This window comes from Capricornis sumatraensis, chromosome 22, assembly GCF_032405125.1.
Source record: "Capricornis sumatraensis isolate serow.1 chromosome 22, serow.2, whole genome shotgun sequence".
Lineage (NCBI taxonomy): Eukaryota > Metazoa > Chordata > Mammalia > Artiodactyla > Bovidae > Capricornis > Capricornis sumatraensis.
Window position 1 is genome coordinate 31,726,960 of NC_091090.1, and position 25,683 is coordinate 31,752,642.

General features: G+C 45.0%; 2 pseudogenes; both read left to right on the forward strand.

Annotated features, from left to right (window-relative positions):
* Positions 1 to 9,054: 9,054 nt before the first annotated feature.
* On the forward strand, positions 9,055 to 23,916 carry LOC138097949 (BOLA class I histocompatibility antigen, alpha chain BL3-7-like; annotated as a pseudogene).
* Positions 23,917 to 24,992: 1,076 nt separating this feature from the next.
* LOC138069755 (small ribosomal subunit protein uS14-like) lies at positions 24,993 to 25,153 on the forward strand (annotated as a pseudogene).
* Positions 25,154 to 25,683: the final 530 nt, after the last annotated feature.

Genomic DNA, 25,683 nt, shown 5'->3' on the forward strand with positions numbered 1-25,683 from the left:
TAGGTATGGTACCATTTGGAAATAGCAAGCAAAGGCGGGCAAACTGTACAGGGCAGGTGAAAGTGGGATTCTCTAGCTCCCATGGCTTAATCACCACCTGGAACCCGTCCTTCAACAAGTTCCTCTTCACCCGTTTTCATGTCATCTGAAGATCGGCAGCCAGGCTAGTGGTTTTATCTCTCCCTCGAGACCAAATGTCTCTTATATTCCTCTCATTCCACTGGAAAGATGTCCCATATTGCTTATTTATACCTCTTTATTTCTTTCTTCCTACCTCCCTTCCTTGCTTTCCATTTTTTGGGTACTTCCAGGATCTTAGTTCCCCGACCAGGGATTGAACCTGTGCCCTTGGCAATGAAAGTGCTGAGTCTTAAGCACCTGGACCCCCAGGGAACTCCTTCTACCCTTTCTAGGTTGGCTTTTCCCTTTTGCTGTCAGAAAACTGGTGAACACATCCAGAAGACACTCTTATGAACCCAGATTGTCACAGCTGAGAGTGAGCACACCAGCCCTCAGGAAGACTGGCCACATGCCAGGGTTTCTAGTTCTGTCCACTCACAGAATATCCTGGTCAAGGAGGTCTGTACAGGGACTTCCCTGGTGGTCCAGTGGCCAAGATTCCGGGATCCCAATGCAGAGGGCCCGGGTTTGATCCCTTGTCAGGGAACTAGATACCACAGGCCACAACTAGGGGTTTGTATGCTGCAGCTAAAGCTCCTGTATGCCACAACCAAGACTGCAGATCTGGTGAGCTGCAACTAAGACAAGTTGCAGCCAAATAAATAAATATTAAAAAAACTAACACAACTCACTCTAACCTCTAAAAAAAAAAAAAAAAAAGGATTTCTCTGAGTGGAGAAGGGACTGATGGAGAGTGAATATGAATGAGCCAAGGTGGAGATTCTGAAGATGGAGAAGCTTCAGTCATATGAAAAATGGGTGCAGAAAAGGGCTTCAGATTTGTGGGCTGCTGACTCCAGCTGGACAAGTCACCTGGAGAGGAAATGACTCCTCAGATGCCTCCTCGGGGCCTGGCACAGTGCACATTTCATGCACAGGGAGGTGCTTTTGTTTAATTATTAAATTTGTTTCCTGTTTGTGCCCTTCTTTCTCACAGAGGGATCCTCACAGCCTCTGGCCTGGGTGGTTCTGGCCATCTCCTGATCAGCCTCTTACACATAGGTCTCGTCTCCTCCAGCCCATCCTAAGTCAGCTGGAGCTGGGGAGAGCGGAGAATCCGGAGGTATGGTTTAAAGGGTATAGGCTTTCAGACTTACAAGATGAAAAGCGTTACGTGATGGATGGTGGTGACGGCTCCACCACAATGCAAATGTTTTTAATATTACTGAACTGTACACTTAAAATGGTTAAGATGGTGTGTTTTATGTTATGTGTATTTTATAATAGTAAAACTTTGAAAAAGTCAGCTCTAGTCAGGCCACTCCCCTGCTCAAGTATCAGCCAGCTGCAGAGCCCAGAACCTGCACCGAAGGTCATCGCCACGTGGCCACTGCCCCTGACTTCCTCTGTTCCTCACCCTCATTCCTGGCCCTGCTCTCTGCCAGGGCAGACACTACTGGAGGAACTCAGAGAGGCTTTAGAACTGATGAATGCAGGTAAGCAAGCAAACACCTAGCTCCCTGCCCTGCACACCCACCCAGAGCCCAGCCTTCAAGCCCCTGGCCATTCTGTACCCTTACTCCTGTCATCCATCCTTCTTCTCAGTGAAAATGAGGAAAGAAAAAAAAATGATACCCAGGGAAAAAAGAGAGACATACAGCTAGAGCTCTTTCAAGTAGAATATTCATGGAGAAAGTTCTGTCAGGATGTTATTCAGCCGTTACTCCCTGCTAGTGGAAACTGAACTTTGTAACCATAGGCACTGTCCGAACTTTTTCAAGGAGCAAATATATACAATACTAGGCTTCAAATGAAAACAAAGAAACCAAACCAACAAAGAGGCCAACCCATCTGTAAATGACTCCTGGTTCAAGAAGTCTTTCCTGACCCCTCACTGAACTCTCCTGCCTTTTGCCTTTTTTGTGACATTGGATCATTATTGTTATGACTGCTGTAACTAATGGGCCAGGTATTAAACTCTCCAAACCTCAGTTTACTAATCTGTGTAAGGGGGACAGTCAGTTCCCATGTGATAGAATTGTTGAGATGACTCAAGCAAATAACTGCTTGTTAAATGCTGACCATAGCATCTGCCAGAACAAGAGCTTAATAAATCTTTGGTTGCTTTTAGTATTTTTTGAAAACTTTTATTTATTTACTTTCATTTTTTGGCTGTGCTGGGTCTTTGTTGCTGCACGTCAGCTTTTGAAATTTGTAGCGAGCATGGACTACTTTCCGCTGCGGTGCTCAGGCTTCTCATTGTGGTGACTCCTGTTACAGAGTGCAGGCTCAGCAGTTGTGGCTCATGGGCTTAGCTGCTCCACAGCGTGTGGGATCTACCCAGAACAGGGATTAAACCTGTGTTCCCTGCATTGGCTTCTTAACCACTAGACCACCAGGAAAGTCCTGCTCTTACTATTATTATAATTTATTCTAATTCCAAACAACCTTTCAGTGTAGGCATTATCAACATTATAAATGATGAAAATAAGGCTCAGAGAGGTTTGGTAACTTGGCTAAAGTCACACAGCTAATAAAGGGCTTCCTTTACTAGTTAGATGGAAGTTCATCACCCATGAGTGAAAGTTGTGGTGAATTTGCACAGTCCATGAAAGACACCATCTGGGGAAGGAACTGTAGAGGTGTTAAGGAAGTTTAGGAATAACTAAATCCAAACAAAGGAAACATGCCTGGCTGGAGACTGTAACTCAGGAAGAAAAAATTGATTTCAGGGTACTGGACTCTATCTGAAGAAAAAAATGTGGCTGCAGGAATGGGTGAACTTCCTGGGACCCAGGAAAGGGAGACCTGGGGGATACGAACTGTGAGTTGTTTAATTGCTCCCTGTAGGGAGACAGGCTTGTTCTGGCCATGAGTATTCTTTCTGTTGTAACCTAGTGTTAATCACACCAAATGGCTGTGATGCCAAGTGTATAATAGCACGGAACTAACATTCATGCTCTACGTATCAAAAGATGGGTGGAGAGAACTTCTTACGTCAGTTTGATGAAGAATCCATGATTACACTAGAATCTCTTGATGGGTTAAGCTGGACCAATGGCAGAGGCACATGGATTGTGTTATTCTGAGTGACTCTGCCTAAACATGGTACCACCAGCCATCACAGGGACACTGGAAGAAATGAATAAATCCTGTGAAACTTGTATTCATGATAAAGATGTGGCTGGGATTTTGTTCACTTTATCCCACCACTTCTATGGAGACCTCCTTAACCCAGGAAAAGGAATAGTTCTGCATCTCCTGAGAGGTTCTGGTCTCTTTTTAGTTTACAGATGTTGGGTACCAGGTAATGACTGTGTTTCCCTCTTTGAACTGGCTGCTAGAGAGCTCAGTTACAAATCTGTAGTTTTCCTTCCAGCATGATGTTTATATTAACCTTACTCCTGGTTTTATCCCATTTTTCTAACTATTCATTTCCCTGGTTGTAATTTTTATTGTTTAAGCTATTTTAGATTATGTTTAAAACAAGGCCCTCCTCCAGGGGAAATCTTCCTGACCCAGGGATCGAACCTTCGTCTCCTGCAGCTCCTGCATTGCAGACAGTTTCTTTACTGTTGAGCTACTGGGGAAGCCCTGTTTAAAACAAGGCTGGTATAAGTGAATACCATGGTTATTCCAGGACTGGGATTTACTGTAACCTGGATGAAATGTTTCCAAAGAACCCACCTCTCTTGACTGATTTCTTGGTCACCAAGCAATATTCTGATTGGCAGTCATCTTTTCCCTTCTAGGAATCTTACTACTAGGAGTTCGGCATGCTGGATAGTGGGCAAAAGTATTCCATCTCAGGAGTTAAATGGTTTCTAAACCAGAGATTCAGCAATATCTTGGGTGTGTCCCAGTTTCTCTTTGGGTGTGGGGATTGTTCTAGAGCTCAGAAGGGAGATTCCTGGGCAAAATCACAGTACAACCAGTTTCCTTACTTCATTCTATATGAGGTAAACCCCTCTGTGATGCTCTCCAGGGGAAAACAGAGGAAGGAACCAGCATTAAGGAGAGACAGAAAGTACTAGGCAGCTTAGTGTGTGAACACATTCATTTTGGTACTAGTAGCTGCTGACCTGGGGCAGGTTAGAGCAGCTAAGTCTTCATTTATAAAATGGAGATAATAAAGTCGCCTAATGGCAATCCACTCCAGTACTATTGCCTGGAAAATCCCATGGACAGAGGAGCCTGGTGGGCTACAGTCCAAGTGGTCGCAAAGAGTCGTACACGACCGAGCGACTTCCACTTTCCTTTTCCCAACTTGCAGCTTCCCAGGTGGCGCTAGTGGTAAAGAATCCGCCTGCCAATTGCAGGAGACGCAGGTTAGATCCCTGAATTGGGAAGATCCTCTGGAGGAGGAAATCGCTACTGACTCCAGTATCCTTCCCCAGGAAAATCCCATGGATAGAGGAGCCTGGAGGGCTACTGTCCATGGGGTTGCAAAGAGTCGGACACGACTGAGTACCTGAGCACCCAACTTGTCTAGATTAAATAAGTCGACTCATGTAAATCACTTAGCATAGCTGCTGCAACTATTGCCATTTCTAGCGCTGCCAAAACTGATATAACCATCACTGATGCTCACTTCAATTCTACGAGGTAGGCTGAGTGAAGCAAAAGTCGCTCAGTCATGTTGGACACTTTGTGACCCCATGGACTGGAACTCTCTAGGCCAAAATACTGGAGTGGGTAGCCTTTCCCTTCGCCAGGGGATCTTCCCAAACCAGGGATCAAACCTAGGTCTGCCTCATTGCAGGCGGATTCTTAGGAGGCAGGTTCAGTTCAGCTCAGTTCAGTTGCTCAGTCGTGTCCAACTCTTTGCGACCCCATGAATTGCAGCACGCCAGGCCTCCCTGTCCATCACCAACTCCCGGAGTTCACTCAGACTCACGCCCATAGAGTCAGTGATGCCATCCAGCCATCTCATCCTTGGTCGTCCCCTTCTCCTCCTGCCCCCAATCCCTCCCAGCATCAGAGTCTTTTCCAATGAGTCAACTCTTCGCATGAGGTGGCCAAAGTACTGGAGTTTCAGCTTTAGCATCATTCCTTCCAAAGAACCCTCAGGACTAGTCTCCCTCAGAATGGACTGGTTGGATCTCCTTGTAGTCGAAGGGACTCTCAAGAGTCTTCTCCAACACCACAATTCAAAAGCATCAATTCTTCGGCACTCAGCCTTCTTCACAGTCCAACACTCACATCCATACATGACCACAGGAAAAACCATAGCCTTGACTAGACAGACCTTGGTCAGCAAAGTAATGTCTCTGCTTTTCAATATGCTATCTAGGTTGGTCATAACTTTTCTTCCAAGGAGTAAGCGTCTTTTAATTTCATGGCTGCAATCACCATCTGCAGTGATTTTAGAACCCCCCCAAAATAAAGTCTGACACTGTTTCCACTGTTTCCCCGTCTATTTCCCATGAAGTGATGGGACCGGATGCCATGATCTTCGTTTTCTGAATGTTGAGCTTTAAGCCAACTTTTTCACTCTCCTCTTTTACTTTCATCAAGAGGCTTTTGAGTTCCTCTTCACTTTCTGCCATAAGGGTGGTGTCATCTGCATATCTGAGGTGATTGATATTTCTCCCAGCAATCTTGACTCCAGCTTGTGTTTCTTCCAGTCCAGCATTTCTCATGATGTACTCTGCATAGAAGTTAAATAAGCAGGGTGACAATATACAGCCTTGACATACTCCTTATCCTATTTGGAACCAGTCTGTTGTTCCATGTCCAGTTCTAACTGTTGCTTCCTGACCTGCATACAGATTTCTCAAGAGGCAGGTCAAGTGGTCTGGTATTCCCATCTCTCTCAGAATTTTCCAGTTTATTGTGATCCATACAGTCAAAGGCTTTGGCATAGTCAAGAAAGCAGAAATAGATGTTTTTCTGGAACTCTCTTGCTTTTTCCATGATCCAGCGGATGTTGGCAATTTGATCTCTGGTTCCTCTGCCTTTTCTAAAACCAGCTTGAACATCTGGAAGTTCACGGTTCACGTATTGCTGAAGCCTGGCTTGGAGAATTTTGAGCATTACTTTACTAGCGTGTGAGATGAGTGCAATTGTGCAGTAGTTTGAGCATTCTTTGGCATTGCCTTTCTTTGGGATTGGAATGAAAACTGACCTTTTCCAGTCCTGTGGCCACTGCTGAGTTTTCCAAATTTGCTGGCATATTGAGTGCAGCACTTTCACAGCATCATCTTTCAGGATTTGAAATAGCTCAACTGGAATTCCATCAGCTGCACTAGCTTTTCTCTTAGTGAGGCTTTCTAAGGCCCACTTGACTTCACATTCCAGGATGTCTGGCTCTAGATGAGTGATCACACCATAAGATGACTCATGTTTTGAAGACGGGACGGGGGTAACACGCGTTCCTGTCACTCCGCAGGCTGCCACTAGAGGGCAGGCTGAGGTAGGGCGTGCGGGAAGGAGCAAGGCCTCTGGTTAGCACCGTAAGCCGGAACAAGCGGTAACAAAGGGGGATAGAAGCATAAGTGTGAACCCCGGGGTTTTAAAAGTACTAGCCAGGGCTCTGTCTCTTTCTCCCCGTCCCTCTGCTCCTGAAGTCTGTCTGTCCGTCTCAAGGTCTCAGGTGGCCTTTGCTTCTTTTTGGATCACTCAGCTCACAGTAACATCTAAATCCACCCCCTCTCATTCATTCTTCTCTCCATACTCTCTGGGACTTAAGGACTGGGTCTCTTTTACCCTCAGATTTCTTTCGCTCCAATAAATAAATGAGAGACAGGATACCGAATCCCCACTCTGGGGCAACTCAGGCTTCTCCTGTAGGCAGAGCGACAGCAAATAACATGCATCATTCCGTCCTGCAGAGCCTTAGATCCACAAACTCACTTGATTCCACCACCATAATTCTGGTGACGACCCCGTAGGCCTTGTCCCATCCCGCCTTCCACCCACACGCTCCAAGCCCCATGGGCAGTCGTATGCAGAAGCTTCTGGTAATAGGGCGAGTGTGGGGAAGGCCTCACGCCCTTCTGCATGCAAGATAGGCAGCATCAAGATTTAAGGAGTTACTGCTAGTGTATTCTAAGCACAATTCTAAATGCACCAATTGTTGCTCTTTCAGTCCTGGATTCTACTGGTAAAAATTTCTGTGAATGCACGCAGTTTCACTTCTAAATGTCTCAGGCAACAGAAGGCATCACAGATTCTTTGGACCCACTGAGGAAGCCCCAGGCTGTGCATTTAGCAAGAGGACATTTCAAGAGGGGACTCGGGCTCAGGTGGATTCTGACCAGTTTGGTCCCCAGGCTCCTGACACTGGAGCCCAGTGAGGATCCAGTACAGGAAGTTTGGTTCTGTGAGCAGCACAGCGAAAGGGCCTTTTTCTGTTTCCAGGAGGAACAGCTATTCTTGTGTGTGGCTTGTAAAGATCACACACAGCACAAAGGCCACTGGGTGCTGCAGAAGGAAGACGCTGGGCCTCATGAGAAAGGTAAATCCCTTTACTGTTAAACCAGGTACAAATCCCGGAGTGACTGGCTGTATTACTGGCTTATGTGCTAGTACAGAGAAATAAACTGCTCTATTCCCGAGACACAATTCTAGATGCAGTAACAGTTGCTCTTTCAGTCCTGAATTCTATTGGTAAAACTTTCTGTGAACACACACTATTTCACTTTTAAATGTTTCAGGCATCAGAAGGCTTCACAGCCTCTCTATCTGCAGAATCTTGAACCCTGAGTGTTGCTCTGAGATTTCACATACCCTCCAGAATCCCCTTCAGATTTCTGAATGTGAAGCAAACATGATTGGACATGAAGTTGTACAAACAAAAATGTTCATGATAAATAAGGCTTTTATTGAGGTTGGCTCTATTATTTGGGCAGATTAAAAACTATGTTATTTCTAGAAAAATGAAACCAGATATATTCGTCAGCTTTGTTTCTACTGAAAGGCAGAAATCTGACTCAGGCTTATCAAACGGTGAGTCACTGTCTTACTGAACAAACCAAAGAAAAGCCAGGGAGCAAGTGAATCTCAGGTATAACTAGAACCAAGGGCTTGAATGCAACTAAGACTGCCCACCTCTTGTTTTTCTTGTCTCCCACAGGGGAGCTGTATGACTCCTCCCTGGGAGAATGAGGGCTCTATCTTGCTTAAGTTAAGGCTACTAATGTCTACCACATTGATACAAATTGGGAAAAGCTATTTTCCTAAAACACAATCTTTATCATTCTCTACTTATTTCTTGGGATCCATATATTGGAACCTTGGGCAAATAGGCCCTAAGTTTTCCTACCAACAGTAAGAGTCTATTCCTAATCTCTTGTTGCTTCAATTGCCTGGGAAACCAAGGAGGTATTAACCTTGAGTTGTACAGGTTCCATTTCTTTTAGCTTCTTCTCTTCACTCTCAGCACTTGACTCTCTCCTTCGTCTACTACGCCCGCTGGCTCACTCTGCAAATCATCCTCTCAGCCTGCAGATCACCTGCTGTGCCTGGATGCAGGCTCTTGATGGCATCAGCGAGTGTGAGAAACCACGATAATCCTGAGAGCCAAGGAACACTTTTCTGCAGGATTCTAAACCCACAAATTAGAGAGTAGAGGCTTTCCCCCTCTCTTCCAGGAGGTGGCGCCAGAGGACAGGTTTCGCCTTCACTCACTTGGGTTCCCTGCCCGTGAGAATTGGCACTTTCCACCCCTGCACCTCAGTTCCCGGTCAAGGGTGTGGCCCCTCATTGCTTCTTGTGACTGCAGAGTCTTTGGTTCCTTGTTGAAGCCAGTGCCGCTGGCGTCGCTGCCTGGTAAACCGGGATAGCAGGTCCTTCGCTTGTGTCGGGGATCCTCTGACCCGTAGGGGGAATGGCGGAATGCAGGCGGCTGTGACGGGGCAGGCACCTCTGCCGTGTCCTGTGTGGTCAGGTTCTCCTCCGCTGCTGTGAGTTGGGGGTGGAGAGGCCGGAATCATGGGCATCTCAGTGGCTGGTGGGTTGGGGCCCCAGGACCCACTTCTGTGGCTGCCTCGTTACCCGGGGCTCTGGGCACCGCTGAGGCTGGAAGGCTGGATTCCCGGGTCACCTTGCTGCTACTGCTGGGGGTTCCGGGGCTTCCGGCTCCGCGGCCGCAGCTGGAGAACAGGATCGCGGGCTCCGCTCCTGCCCTTCCCTCGGTTCCGCCTCCCGTCTGGGTCCCTGTCCACCCACTTTACGCGCATTGTGTGGGGTTCTCCGCATCCTGGGGTGTTGCGCAGAAGCACTTCTGTTTTGTTGTGCATGTTTACCGGTTGTGGATGGAAGGGGAGAGACAAAGGCAGCTTTTCCCTCCTCCTTCTCCTCAGGGTCCAGTTTTATGTCCAGAATCTGCTGATTCTGTTTAGCTGGAGGCCTGGCTCAGCTGGAGCCTGTGGGGCTCTGGGGAGCCTCCCTGACCTGTGACCCCCGAAGTCCTAGGTCAACATCAAGGCCAGAAGTTAGATTTGGGTCCAGGACTGCAGGGCCTTTAATGTCAGGTTGGGAGGTAATCCACACACTGGAGATATCTGGCTGCCTTGTCTTTTTATTGTACATCTTCCTGCTGCTGCCCAGGTCCTGGAACTTTTTCTCTCTAAGTGGAGGCGCTCAGACCTCAGTGGCCTCACCCTGTACTCTCCAGATGCCGCTTTCTGGGTCAGCTCACTCTCACACCTCCTGAGAGGCTGTTCTCACCTCCATCTCCCTCCTCAATCCCTGCCTCCCCGCTCCCTGTTGTTAATGGTGAGCTTCTTTTTAAACTCCTCCTCCTGCACTCCCACCCCTGCACCTGCATCCTCACCTTCCACACTGATGCTGGTCGGTCCCCTCCTGTCTAAGGCCGCCCCTCAGCATGGGCACAGGATCCGGCTCCATCCTCCCCGGTGTCATCAGTTTCCCACTCTCTACTGGCTCCTTCAGTCCTGCACACAAACATGCGGCAACTCCTTCCACTAAAAAAAAAAAAAAAGTCCAACAAAACTAACTAAATATAACAAAGTCCTCCCATAAACATCCACCACTCCGCGTCCAGTTTTTTTCCAACTACTTCTCCATATCTAGGACTCTCCTTGCAGAAACAGTTCTCTCACCCACTGGGTTGCCTTTTTATTTTTATCTAATGAATATATGCACATAGTTTTCAAAAGTAAAACTCTTCTGATATCTAGATAGACTTGAAATCTAGACTGATGTCCCTAATCTTCCGTGTCACCCCATCTCCTGAATCTCAGAGACAGCTGTTTTAGTTCTTTTGGCTGATTCTCTGATTGTCCTCTCAATGCCTCTAAATAACATGCCCCTTACCATACTCCCTCTCTGTTTTTCAGTTTTATGTATCATTTTTCATTCTGGTTCTTCTTTTACAGACCCCTCTCCTTCAGATATAATTAGAACTTTCTTTTCCCTAAAATAAATAATATGTTAGCTTTATTGTACTTATTTTAACTCATTCCCACCTCTCCCCAGAGTCCTGTCTTCATGAACATCTGTGAGCACATTTGCTGTTTCACCAAATTCTTCTCTTTGCACAGACTGTCCTGCGACCCTCAGCTCTGCCCCATGGGGACAGGTTCCCTGCACACCTGGGGCAGGGCTGACGTGCCGGATCTCCTCATCTCAACCTGGGCAGCCCTCTGCCTCTGGGTTCTGCTGCCTGTGATCTCTTTATGTTTATCCAGTTAAGGAAAACAACACCAAAAGCTCAATGTAATATAGACAGGGATTATCTCCAGTGATGGGCAGTTTTGAACAATTACAACCTTAAGGTGATAAACTTCCCTCATAGCTCAGTGGGTGAAGAATCTGCCTGCAATACAGGAGACCCGGATTCAATCCCTGGGTCAGGAAGACCCCCTAGAGAAGGAAATGGCAACCCACTCCAGTATTCTTGCCTGGAGAATCCCAGGGACCGAGGAGCCTAGTGGGCTGCCGTCTATGGGGTCACACAGAGTTGGACACAACTGAAGCAACTTAGCAGCAGCAGCAGCAGCAGCCAGTATTCTTGCCTGGAGAATCTCATGGACAGAGGAGCCTGGCAGGCTACAGTCCATGGGATTGCAAGAGCTGGACATGACTTAGGGACTAAACCACGACCACTTAATGTCTGAACATGCTAGTTGTTAAAATACATATTAATGAAATATTCTGTGCATGCTGCATTTTAAGACTCTAATAAGAGTTTCTATGTGAAGATTTTATTTTAATATGTATCAGCCTATGAGTCACACAGTATCCTTTGGGGGAAGAGACTGAAAATTAAGAACACTCTGCTGCTACTGCTGCTAAGTCGCTTCAGTCGTGTCCGGACTCTGTGCGACCCCACAGACGGCAGCCCATTGGGCTCCGCATCCCTGGGATTCGCCAGGCAAGAACACTGGAGTGGGTTGCCATTTCCTTCTCCAATGCATGAAAATGAAAAGTGAAAGTGAAGTCACTCAGTCGTGTCTGACTCAGAGACCCCATGGACTGCAGCCTACCAGGCTCCTCCGTCCATGGGAGTTTCCAGGCAAGAGTACTGGAGTGGGGTGCCATTGCCTTCTCCGTAAGAACACTCTAGATATGCACTATCCAATGTGCTAGCTACTAGCCACATATGGCTATTTAAATTAAATAAAATTAAAATAAGCACAGACTTACAGATACAGAGAACAGGTCTGTAGTTGCCAAGGGGGAGAAGGGCTGGGGGAGGGATGGACTGGGTGTTTGGAGTTAGTAGATGCAAATTATTATCTATAGAATAAATAAACAACAAGGTCCAACTGTATGGTACAGGGAACTATATTCAATAGCCTGTGATTAAACCGTAATGAAAAAGAGTATTAAAAAGTATATATATGTAAACTGAGTCACTTTCCTGTACAGCAGAAATTGATACAACATTGTTCAGTTCAGTTCAGTTCAGTTGCTCAGTTATGTCCAACTCTTTGTGACCCCATGAATTGCAGCACGCCAGGCCTCCCTGTCCATCACCAACTCCCGGAGTTCACTCAGATTCACATCCATCGAGTCAGTGATGCCATCCAGCCATCTCATTCTCTGTCGTCCCCTTCTTCTCCTGCCCCCAATCCCTCCCAGCATCAAAGTCTTCCAGTGAGTCAACTCTTTGCATGAGATGGCCAAAATACTGGAGTTTCAGCTTTAGCATCATTCCTTCCAAGGAAATCCCAGGGTTGATCTCCTTCAGAATGGACTGGTTGGATCTCCTTGCAGTCCAAGGGACAACATTGTTAATCAACTATAATTCAATAAAATAAACAAAATATTTAAAAACTAATTAAATAAAATGAAAGTGCTCAGCACAATAGCCACTTTTGAGGTGCTAAATGGCCATGTGTAGCTAGTGGCTACCTGATCTGGACAGCACAGATACAGAACAATTCCTTCATCACAGAACGTTTTGTTAGACTGGACTGCTCTTCATGATTTGTGGACCTCAAGTCAGATACATTAGATACATGAGGGATGAAAGGGCTAATATTATTTCTCTTAGACACTATGTCAGATTTCTGTATAGGATATGAACACATTAAGCTGGTGTGTAACAAAACTAAACTAGGTTATGAGTGGGTCTGGAGCCTTCAAGTACAAACTCTTCCCAGGTCCAAAGGAAACACCTGTCCCTCCACCTCCCTTCCCAGACTGAGGATACTCTCTGGCATCACTTACTAGGGGCTGAGTAGAGAACTCAGGAGAGAGTTCTCTTTTACTGAGGAGAGGAGGGCAGGGTAGGGCTCTCAGCTAAGTTTGGGGAGCAGTGAGTCCAGCTCAGGGGGAAGGAGTCTCTGAAATGAAGAGGAAGCAAAGGCAGGGATCAGTTGGGAGATCCCCTGGCTGTGGAACCCTTGATGTCAGTGAGAACTTTTCATGAGATCCATGAAGTGAAAACTACTTTTATAGCATCTAAGATATTATTTGACTTTTCACTATGTTGAAATTTGCTTTGAGGTATAAGTAACAATCATAGAGACTATGGCAAGATAAAAAATTACTGCACAGGGATCTCTTGCATTTCTATATACTAACGACAAAAGATCAGGAAGAGAGATTAAGGAAACAATCCCATTTACCACTGTAATAAAAAGAATAAAATATCTAGGAATAAACCTACCTAAAGAGGCAAAAGATCTGTACTCAGAAAACTATAAGACACTGACAAGAGAAATAAAAAATAACACAGATGGAGAGATATACCATGCTCTTTGATTGGAAGAAGAATCAATATTGTGAAAATAAATATATTACACAAAGCAATTTGCAGACTCAGTGCAATCCCTATCAAATTACCAATGACATTTTTCACAGAGTTAAAACAAAAAAAATTGTACAATTTGTATGGAAACACAAAAGACTCCAAATAGCCAAAGCAATGTTGGGAAAGAAAAATGGAATTGGAGGAATCAGGCTCCATGACCTCAGACTATACTGCAAAGCTACAGTAATCTAAAAAGTATGGTACTGGCACAAAAACAGAAATATAGATCAATGGAAATAGATAGAAAACCCAGAGATACACCCACATACCTAAGGTCACGTAATTTATAACAAAGGGGGCAAGAATATACAATGGAGAAAAGACAGTCTCTTCAATAAGTGGTGCTGGGAAACCTGGACAGCTACATGTAAAAGAATGAAATTAGAACACTCCCCAATACCATAGACAAAAATAAACTGAAAATGGATTAAAGACCTAAATGTAAGGCCAGACATTATAAAACTCTAAGGGAAAACATCGGCAGAAAATCCTCTTTGTTTTTCTTAATATATATATTTTCTTGGAGTATAGTTGACTTACAATGTTTCAGGGGCACAGCAAGATGATTCGGTTATATAAATACACATATATTATTTTTCAGACTATTTTTTATTATAGGTTATTACAAGATATTGACTATAGGACACTCTTTGACATAAATCTCAGCAAGGTCTTTTTTGATCCACCTCCAGTAGTAGTGAAAATAAAAACAAAGATAGATGAATGGGACCTAATGAAACTTAAAACCTTTTGCCCAGCAAAGGAAACAAGATGAAAAGATAACCCTCAGAATGGGAGAAAATATTTGCAGATGAAGCAACTGATTAAGGATTAATCTCCAAAATATACAAACAGCTCATGTACTTCAATATCAAGAAAACAAACAACCCAAACTTTTTGTTTAAAGTAGACAGAAGACCTAAATAGACATTTCTCCAAAGACAAACAGATGGCCAACAAACACATGAAAAGATGCTCAACATCATTATTCAGTTCAGTTCAGTTCAGTTCAGTCACTCAGTCGTGTCCGACTCTTTGCGACCCCATGAATTGCAGCACGCCAGTCCTCCCTGTCTATCACCAACTCCCAGAGTTCACTCAAACTCACGTCCATGGCATCGGTGATGCCATCCAGCCATCGCATCCTCTGTTGTCCCCTTCTCCTCCTGCCCTCAATCCCTCCCAGCATCAGGGTCTTTTCCAATGAGTCAGCTCTTCAGATGAGGTGGCCAAACTTTTGGAGTTTCAGCCTCAGCATCAGTCCTTCCAATGAACACCCAGGACTAGTCTCCTTTAGGATGGACTGGTTGGATCTCCTTGCAGAAATGCAAATCAAAACTATAATGAAGTATCAGCTCACACTGATCAAAATAGCCATCATCAAAAAATTTATGAACAATAAATGCTGGAGAGGGTGTGGAGAAAGGAAACTCTCCCACACTGTTGGTGGGGATGTAAATTGATACAACTACAATGGAGAACAGTATGGATGTTCCTTAAAAAAACAAAAATAGAGTTAACATGTGCATACTAAGTCATTTCAGTTGTGTCCAACTCTTTGCAACCCTATGGACTGTAGCCCACCAGACTCCTCTTGTCCATGGAGATTTTCCAGGCAAGAATACTAGAGTGGGTTGCCATGTCCTCCTCCAGGGGGTCTTTCTGACCCAGGGATTGAACCTGTGTCTCTTAAACATCCTGCATTGGCAGGCGTTTTTTTTTTTTAATCACTATTGCCACCTGGGACATATATTAACTTCAAAAATGCATTCCAATATACATCGGGTGCAGATTCCACTTATATGAGGTACCTGCTGCTGCTGCTGCTGCTAAGTCGCTTCAGTCGTATCCGACTCTGTGCGACCCCATAGGTGGCAGCCCACCAGGCTCCTCCATCCCTGGGATTCTCCAGGCAAGAACACTGGAGTGGGCACCTAGAATAGTCAAATTCATAGAGTTAGAAAGTACATTGGTAGATGCCAGGGGGTAGGGGGTGGAAAGGCGGAGAAGAGGAATGGGGAGTTACTATTTAATAGGGACAGAGCTTCAGTTTAGGAAGGTGAAAATTTCAGGAGATGGATAATGGTGAGAGTAACACAACAGTGTGAATGTACCTAATGTCCTTGAACTGTGCCGTTAAATATGGTTACAATGGGATGTTTACATTATGTGACTTCCGTCATATTAAAAAAACACATAAAAAGTGGAGACTAGGATAGCAAACTGACATAGTAATTATTTTCACCACCACCTACATGCAGAAAAAAAAGCAGGTTTGCTTTAATAACTCCTGATTGACACGTTACCAATTCTTACCTTTCCTTAATAAACCACAATGGTAAAAATATAAAAAATAATATATATGTATGTATAAATGAATCACTTTGCTGTACAGCAGAAATCAACACAACATTGTAAATCAACTGTACTTCAGTAAAACAAAATTAAAATGTATAAAAATTCTTATCTTTCCTAAGTCATCATCTTAAATCCACATTGTGAAAGTATCTTCTGTAGTCTCTGAGATGCAGGAGCTCCTGGAAGCCCCCTGTCCTGAGGAAAGGGGAGCTGGAGACTGAGTTGGTCCCCAATTATATGATGCTCCCAGCAGGGGAGCAGCACAAAGATGATGATGAAAGCATCATTCTTTGAATAGGTTGATACAGAGCCCTTGTTTGAGTTTCCTGAGCCATACAGAAAATTCCCATTGGCTATCTATTTTACATATGGTAATGTAAGTGTCCATGTTACTCTTTCCATATATCTCACCCTCTTCTCCCTTCTCCCCACGTTCATGAGTCTATTCTTTATGTCTGTTTCTCCACTGCAGCCCTGTAAATAAATTCTCCCCAGCAGACCACAGAGCTGGGGTGTAGACAAGTGAACCCCGCGTGTTCCCACCCTCCCCCTGCAGTTCCCCTGAGGCAGAGACCTCCTCTCTAGTCTCCCCTCTAGGGCCTGACCCAGGGCCTGACTCAGGGGCTCAATCAACACTCCCTGAAACACTACCCTTGGGAAGCGCCCTCTTGTGTCCTAGTCAAGACAGTGACTTCCTCTAGTAGGCACCCCCAAATACTGAATTTTACGGAACTTTTGATTTGCTCTGAGAGCAAGAATGTGAAGGTGGCAAGTGGAAATGTTGGCTTCTTTGCTGACAAAACCATGGAGCCGACAACACTTGTGCTCTTTCACAGAAGGCCACCAGAGGACAGAGTATGGCTGCTTATGACAAACACTCAGTCCCAACCCTCCCCCCACCCCCCCCCCCGGCGAACCGCCCCATACTCCCCGCCGACCCCCCATTCAAAAATTGTTTTTTCCCAAGTTAGCCTTAATCGGAACATGTTTGAACTTGGAGGATTTCTTTAAGGTACATTGATTTGCTTTTCTTCTTTCATCTCACTTGGAAGCTAATAAAAGTCCACTACAAGTAACAAGTATAAGTTGTCATAAGTTGTCCCTGTGACACATGGATGACAAAATTACATGTCCAGTTCTCAATCTGTGTGTAGCCTCTGTCCATCCTCTCTCTCTCTATCCATCCATAAACATCTATCTGTGTAACAGTCTATGTAATGTACTAGAGGTGCTTTTCAATCACGTTACCGCAGATTTGTGACATGAGTCTTTGTGTACTAAGTGTTCTGCTCAGAAGACATTGGGAATGCCCCTGACGCCATGTGAAGGGGGGCAGTCTGTCTCAATGTGAGTCGTCCAAAGTGGAAGATCCACTCAGTGTAGTCAAGGTCAAGCCCATACTGTCTCCTGTCCCCGAAGCATTGAGTCTGCCTTCCTGGGGGGAACTTTGCTAAAATCCTTCATATTCTAAGAAACATCAGGGTGCAAATAATGAGGAATATTTACAGTAACTGTGGGAGAGAGATAAAGTGATGGTTTTAATTACCTGCTACTATGACAACTGTTGGAGAAGACTCTTGAGAGTCCCTTGGACTGCAAGGAGATCCAACCAGTCCATTGTGAGGGAGATCAGCCCTGGGATTTCTTTGGAAGGACTGATGCTAAAGCTGAAACTCCAGTACTTTGGCCACCTCATGCGAAGAGTTGACTCATTGGAAAAGACTCTGATGCTGGGAGGGATTGAGGGCAGGAGGAGAAGGGGATGACAGAGGATGAGATGGCTGGATGGCATCACTGACTCAAAGGACGTGAGTCTGAGTGAACTCCAGGAGTTGGTGATGGATAGGCAGGCCTGGCGTGCTGCGGTTCATGGGCTCACAAAGAGTCGGACACAACTGAGTGACTGCACTGAATTGAACTGAACTGATGATAACAACAACCTTCACTGTATTCCATTACAAGCGCTACTCAGCCATGTGGGAGCAGAGCCTATACCTGCTAAATGAATACATTTGGGATCAGGATCTGACAGATTTGAGAATGTATTTGAAATTGGAACTCTTCTGGAGCCATCCTGACAGGAAGTAATCATAAATTGGCTGCTACCTCACCTGCCAGACCCTGGACACTGACAACCTTCCCATATCATCCCTCAGCCAGGACCCCCTAATCACAGGTATTCCTCACATGAAATCTCACTGTCAGTTCTAACTTCTTGTGCTCACTTTAGCCTCCTTGATTGTCCTAATGTGTGTTCACCACTCTAGGGATCCAGGGACACCTCTGATTTCCTTGGGGAACTAAGAGATGGCAAGAGTGATGTCGACATTCTAGGAATCAGCAAACTAAAATGGACTGGAATGGGTGAATTTAACTCAGATGACCATTATATCTACTACTGTGGGCAGGAATCCCTCAGAAGAAATGGAGTAGCCATCATGGTCAACAAAAGAGTCCAAAATGCAGTACTTGGATGCAATCTCTAAAACGACAGAATGATCTCTGTTCATTTCCAAGGCAAACCATTCAATATCACAGTTATCCAAGTCTATGTCCCAACCAATAATGCTGAAGAAGCTGAAGTTGAACGGTTCTATGAAGACCTACAAGACCTTGTAGAACTAACACCAAAAAAGATGTCCTTTTCATTATAGGGGACTGGAATGCAAAAGTAGGAAGTCAAGAAACACCTGGAGTAACAGGCAAATTTGGCCTTGGAATGCAGAATGAAGCAGGACAAAGACTAATAGAGTTTTGCCAAGAAAATGCACTGGTCATAGCAAACACCCTCTTCCAACAACACAAGAGAAGACTCTACACATGGACATCACCAGATGGTCAACACCGAAATCAGATTGATTATATTGTTTGCAGCCAAAAATGGAGAAGCTCTATACAGTCAACAAAAACAAGACCGGGAGCTGACTGTGGCTCAGATCATGAACTCCTTATTGCCAAATTCAGACTTAAATTGAAGAAAGTAGGGAAAACCGCTAGACCATTCAGGTATGACCTAAATCAAATCCCTTATGATTATACAGTGGAAGTGAGAAATAGATTTAAGGGCCTAGATCTGATAGATAGAGTGCCTGATGAACTATGAATGAGGTTCGTGACATTGTACAGGAGACAGGGATCAAGACCATCCCCATGGAAAAGAAATGCAAAAAACCAAAATGGCTGTCTGGGGAGGCCTTAATAATAGCTGTGAAAAGAAGAGAAGTGAAAAGCAAAGAAGAAAAGGAAAGATATAAGCATCTGAATGCAGAGTTTCAAAGAATAGCAAGGAGAGATAAGAAAGCCTCTTCAGCAATCAAAGCAAAGAAATAGAGGAAAACAACAGAATGGGAAAGACTAGAGATCTCTTCAAGGAAATTAGAGACACCAAGGGAATATTTCATGCAAAGATGGGCTCGATAAAGGACAGAAATGGTCTGGACCTAACTGAAGCAGAAGATATTAAGAAGAGGTGGCAAGAATACACGGAAGAACTGTACAAAAAAGATCTTCACAACCCAGAGAACCACGATGGTGTGATCACTCATCTAGAGCCAGACATCCTGGAATGTGAAGTCAAGTGGGCCTTAGAAAGCCTCACTACGAACAAAGCTAGTGCAGCTGATGGAATTCCAGTTGCGCTATTTCAAATCCTGGAAGATGATGCTGTGAAAGTGCTGCACTCAATATGCCAGCAAATTTGGAAAACTCAGCAGTGGCCACAGGACTGGAAAAGGTCAGTTTTCATTCCAATCCCAAAGAAAGGCAATGTCAAACAATGCTCAAACTACCGCACAATTGCACTCATCTCACATGCTAGTAAAGTAATGCTCAAAAGTCTCCAAGCCAGGCTTCAAAAATATGTGAACCGTGAACTTCCCTGATGTTCAAGCTGGTTTTAGAAAATGCAGAGAAACCAGAGATCAAATTGCCAACATCATGGGAAAAGCAAGAGAGTTCCAGAAAAACATCTATTTCTGCTTTATTGACTATGCCAAAGCTTTTGACTGTGTGGATCACAATAAACTGTGAAAAATTCTGAGAGAGATGGGAATACCAGAGCACTTGACCTGCCTCTTGAGAAATCTGTATGCAGGTCAGGAAGCAGCAGTTAGAACTGGACATGGAACAACAGACTGGTTCCAAATAGGATAAGGAGTATGTCAAGGCTGTATATTGTCACCCTGCTTATTTAACTTCTATGCAGAGTGCATCATGAGAAACGCTGGACTGGAAGAAACACAAGCTGGAATCAAGATTGCTGGGAGAAATATCAATCACCTCAGATATGCAGATGACACCACCCTTATGGCAGAAAGTGAAGAGGAACTCAACAGCCTCTTGATGAAAGTAAAAGAGGAGAGTGAAAAAGTTGGCTTAAAGCTCAACATTCAGAAAACGAAGATCATGGCATCCGGTCCCATCATTTCATGGGAAATAGATGGGGAAACAGTGGAAACAGTGTCAGACTTTATTTTTGGGGGCTCCAAAATCACTGCCGATGGTGATTGCAGCCATGAAATTAAAAGACGCTTACTCTTTGGAAGAAAAGTTATGACCAACCTAGATAGCATATTGAAAAGCAGAGACATTACTTTGCTGACCAAGGTCTGTCTAGTCAAGGCTATGGTTTTTCCTGTGGTCATGTATGGATGTGAGAGTTGGACTGTGAAGAAGGCTGAGCACCAAAGAATTGATGCTTTTGAACTGTGGTGTTGGAGAAGACTCTTGAGAGTCCCTTGGACTGCAAGGAGATCCAACCAGTCCATTCTGAAGATCAGCCCTGGGATTTCTTTGGAAGGAATGATGCTAAAGCTGAAACTCCAGTACTTTGGCCACCTCTTGTGAAGAGTTGACTCATTGGAAAAGACTCTGATGCTGGGAGGGATTGGGGGCAGGAGAAGGGGACGACAGAGGATCACATGGCTGGATGGCATCACTGACTTGATGGTCGCGAGTCTGAGTGAACTCCGGGAGTTGGTGATGGACAGGGAGGCCTGGTGTGCTGCAATTCATGGGGTCACAAAGAGTTGGACACGACTGAGTGACTGAACTGAACTGAACTGATGGTTCCAAATAGGAAAAAGAGTACATCAAGGCTATGTATTGTCACCCTGCTTATTTAACTTCTATGCAGAGTACATCATGAGAAACGCCGGGCTGGAAGAAGCACAAACTGGAAACAAGATTGCCAGGAGAAATATCAATAACCTCAGCTATGCAGATGACACCATCCTTATGGCAGAAAATGAAGAGGAACTAAAAAGCCTCTTGATGAAAGTGAGAGAGGAGAGTAAAAAAGTTGTCCTAAAGCTCAACAGTCGGAAAACTAAGATGATGGTATCCGGTCCCATCACTTCATAGCAAAAGATGGGAAACAGTGGCAGACATTATTTTGGGGGGCTCCAAAATCACTGCAGATGATGACTGCAGCCATGAAATTAAAAGATGCTTACTTGATGGAAGGAAAGTTATGACCAACTTAGATAGACAAAATATTAAAAAGGAGAGACATTATTTTGTCAACAAAGGTCTGCCTAATCATGGCTATGGTTTTTCCAGTAGTCATGTATGACTGTGAGAATTGGACTATGAAGAAAGCTGAGTGCTGAAGAACTGATGCTTTTGAACTGTGGTGTTGGAGAAACTCTTGAGAGTCCCTTGTACTGCAAGGAGATCCAGCCAGCTCATCCTAAAGGAGATGAGTCCCGGGTATTCATTGGAAGGACTGATGTTGAGTCTGCAGGTCCAAGGGTCACCCCAACACTGAGGGATCCGCCGCTCCCCACCGACCCAGGAGGAGCTCAAGGGGACTTGACCTGGTTTCATTTCAGTTTGGATTTAATCCCTGCGGATGGTCTGGGCGGGTCAGGGTCACACACCCTCCAGGAAATGTATGGCTGCGACGTGGGGCCAGACAGGCGTCTCCTCCGCGGGTATGATCAGTTCTCAGTTCGCCTATGATGGCAGAGAGTACATCACCCTGAACGAAGACCTGCGCTCCTGGACCGCGGCGGACACGGCGGCTCAGATCACCAAGAGCACGTGGGAGGCGGCAGGTGAGGCGGAGGCACGCAGGAACTACCTGGAGGGCCGGTGCGTGGAGGGGCTGCGCAGATACCTTGAGAAGGGGAAGGACACGCTGCTGCGCGCAGGTACGAGGGGCGCGGGGCCGCCCCGTCCTCCCCTCGAGCTGGAGCTGGCTTCCCAAGAGGAGAAAAAAGTGGGGTCCCTGTGGGAACAGCGCGCCAGGTTCTTGTCAGGAGAGGGAGGAATGCGCCCAGGTTTTCATATTCTGTACAAGACGGTGACTCGCCAGTAGTTTCGTTTCTCTGGACAATTAAGGAATCCAGTGCCTTTGGGGAAGAAGCAGGAAACCATCCCTGAAATAACTGGTCAGCGGCGCCCTTTTACCCTGCCCGCCATCTTGTGACTCTTGACTTTCACCCTGCCCGCCATCTTGTGACTGGTGACTTTCTCAAGGCCTGTTCTCAAACTAGAGCATCATAAGAGGCCAGACTCCAGCTTTTCTGAGTCATTCAGTTTCCAACAAAGTCAGGACCATTGCTCTGTGTTCTCCCCCTTAAGGTGGAGCATCCTACCTTGGCTCTCACCCTGACTCCAGAACTTTACAAGGACTAGGAGATTTTCCCAGACACCACAGCCCAGGCTGAGGTCTGGTGTTTGTGGTTTTTCTTTTCAAACTCATTTTCTCATCATTTCTTAGAATGGTCACGTGATGCTTCCTCCGTGGCCCATGGGAGTAACATAAACTGTGAATTTTCTGATTCTTCTTCCTCAGAGCCTCCAAAGACACATGTGACCTGTCACCCCATCTCTTGAGTGTGAGGTCACCCTGAGATGCTGGGCATTGGGCTTCTACCCTGAGGAGCTCTCACTGACATGGCAGCGTGACGGGGAGGACCAGAGCCAGGACATGGACCTTGTGCAGACCAGGCCTTCAGGGGATGGAACCTTCCAGAAGTGGGCGGCCCTGGTGGTGCCTTCTGGAGAGGAGCGGAGATACACATGCCCTGTGCAGCACGAGGGGCTTCAGGAGCCCTTCACCCTGAGATGGGGTATGGAGGGGGATGGGATGGAGCTTTTCTCAGATAAAGCAGGAGCCCTTCAGGACTCAAAGGTCAGGACTCAAGCCTGAGGTCAGGGCCTCTTCCTTTTCCTCCACAGAACCTCCTCAGACCTGCTTCCTCACCATGGGGATCATTGTTGGCCTGGTTCTCCTCATGGTGGCTGTGGTGGCTGGAGCTGTGATCTGGAGGAGGAAGTGCTCAGGTAGGGAAGGGAGGGAGGGATCTGAGTTTTCTTGTCTCACTGTAAGGTTTCAAGTCCACGTAGAAGTTTGCCTGCCTTGTTCCTGGGAAATACCATCCACACATATGGGCTTGCTGGTCTGGAGCTGATGCTAACATTGACCCTTTTGATAAGTACATGTGAAAATGAAAGATAGATTTTTTTACCTTCATAATTCCAGTTGGGGCCTGTTTCTCAGCACTTGAAGATCAGAGGGGAAGGTCCCCACTGAGTTCAGACCTCTAGAAGGGTTGGAGATGGTCCAGTCCCCCTACATCTCCTTTCTTTATATTCCTGATTCTGTCCTGGATTTTTGGTTACAGTTCCAGAAAGTTCTCTGGGATCCAGAACTAGAGGGTTTCTCTAGGGTATCATGATTCAGTCTTCTCCATGGATTCTCACGAGATGTTTTCTTCTTGCAGGTGAAAATGGAGGTAACTGCACTCAGGCTGCAAGTAAGTACAGAGGGGGTGTGATTCCTGAGACTCTTCTGAGGGTGCAGACAAGAGGCCATGGGGGGGTCACCCTCCTCAAAGTTCATTCTCTAGTTTCTCTCCTGTGGGTTCTGATCACATCCTGGTCTTGTTCTCCCCCAGGCAGTGACAGTGTGACCAGAGCTCTCATGGATCCTAAAGGTGAGACACTGGAGGGTCTTGACTGGGGGAGGAGTTGGTGCAGGGGGGACACACTGGGTGGTGGGGGTCTTTGAGTGGGACATGTGAGCATGTGGGGGGCTGTGGAGAATGTGAGCCCTTACTTGACTGATCTACACTGGTTCATGATTCTTTTCTTTCCCAGTGTGAAACAGCTCCCTTGTGGGGACTGAGTGAGGCAAGATTCCATATCCCACCCCTGCATTATGACTTGAAGATCTGACTTCTCTTTCTGCAGAAGTCATCTGAATGTGTTTGTGCTGCTATTAGCATGATGTAAAGAAGTTGTGAGCCTGGCCCCCCTCTGTCCACCACGACCCCACCTCACCCTGGACTGTTTTAATACCATGTTTTATTGCCATCTGGTATCCCATCACTTCATGGGAAATAGATGGGGAAACAGTGGAAACAGTGTCAGACTTTATTTTGGGGAGCTCCAAAATCACTGCAGATTCAGACTGAGCGACTGAAGTGAACTGAACTGATGGAGCTAAAGTTTAAGGATGAGACTTAATTGACAAGGCAAGAATTAAATGGACAAGTAAAGCTCTACATTTCTTAACTTAATGGTGATGGTTTCCTGGAGCAATGAATAGTAAACTTCTGCCATAAAAGAGATTATGTTTTTTTCTTTGAAATGAGTGTGTTTGGTGAACATTAGCTTTACTCTGATGATGCTGTAAAAGATCTGATACACTGCAAGAGGAACAGAAGTAAGTATATCATGTTAGAATAGGGCACAGAATGGCATGTTACTTCTACTATCTGCTATTATCCACTTGTGTTACAGTAACTTAAGAAAAACTGGTGTGAATATCGGCCACTCAAAATTCTCATACTTAGATGAAGTTCAAAAGATGGTGTTCTAATCTTAACATAGGCCTTGCACAGATATTGCTATGTTGTGTTTCTTATTGCAAAAATGAGCTGCTTTTTTTAAAGGAAAATCTAAAGGCTTATGGTCATATTTCAAAATGCAAATTATTTTTCTAAAAAAATCTTCTAAGATGACATAGGAAGTACACATCAAGCACTTATGCTGCATTCCAAAGTATTCTGTCCCAAGGAAAATAACTCGGGTGAGCTGAACTAGCCTCTCTTTCATGGAATACAATGTTTACTTCAAAAAATGAATGACGCTGGAAGATCTACAAAACTTAGTGAAGCATTGTATTAGTTTAAAAAAATCTTATATTAGTATAAAAGACAGTGTGCAAAATAAGCTGATGAATTTCAGTGTAATTGAAATATCCAATAATATCATTTCAGGTCCACTTTGAAAATAACCTTTGAGCCTTTTACCTCGTTGCAGCCGAGAAAGCAACATGGCTCACCAGCAGCTCTACTGGAGCCATCTGAGTAAATTCGGCCAGGGTTCTCGCTCAAACCGGCATGGTCTGATATGGAAATATGTGCCTTATCCGGAAATGTGCTGCCAGTGTTTCGTCAGTATGCGAAGGACATAAGCTTCATTAAGTTGGACTAACAAAACTTTCTTAGATGACTCATCCAGCACATCAACCTCAGGAGGAAATAATACTAGCTCTTCGTATGTAAAATAACAGTTTTCAAAACTTCAAAAAAAAAAAAAAGAAGAAGAAGTAAAAGAAAATAATCTTTGAGAAACTACCACTTTTATAGTTTTCGTTTTGGATCAAAGAGGAACTTAGATATATTATCTGAAAAGTTATTTAAATACTATTACGTATGTGTGGACTTTTTATTTTCATAGATTTCAACCAAAATAATGGATTTAACAAGAAGGAAGCATAAACATCCAGTGATCTTCTAAGGAGACTTGCAAAAATATAAAAATGTAAAACGCTCCACTGTTCCCACTGTAGTGTTTATTTGGGGAAATAGTTCTATTCCATATTAACTGTGTGAGTTATTAATATTATTCTAAATAAATGACTAAGCAAATACTAACTCATTATTTCTAGTATGGAAAATATCGATAGAAGTAACTATAAACAAAATTACCCTTGGGGTCCTCACTAATTTGTTGGATTGTAT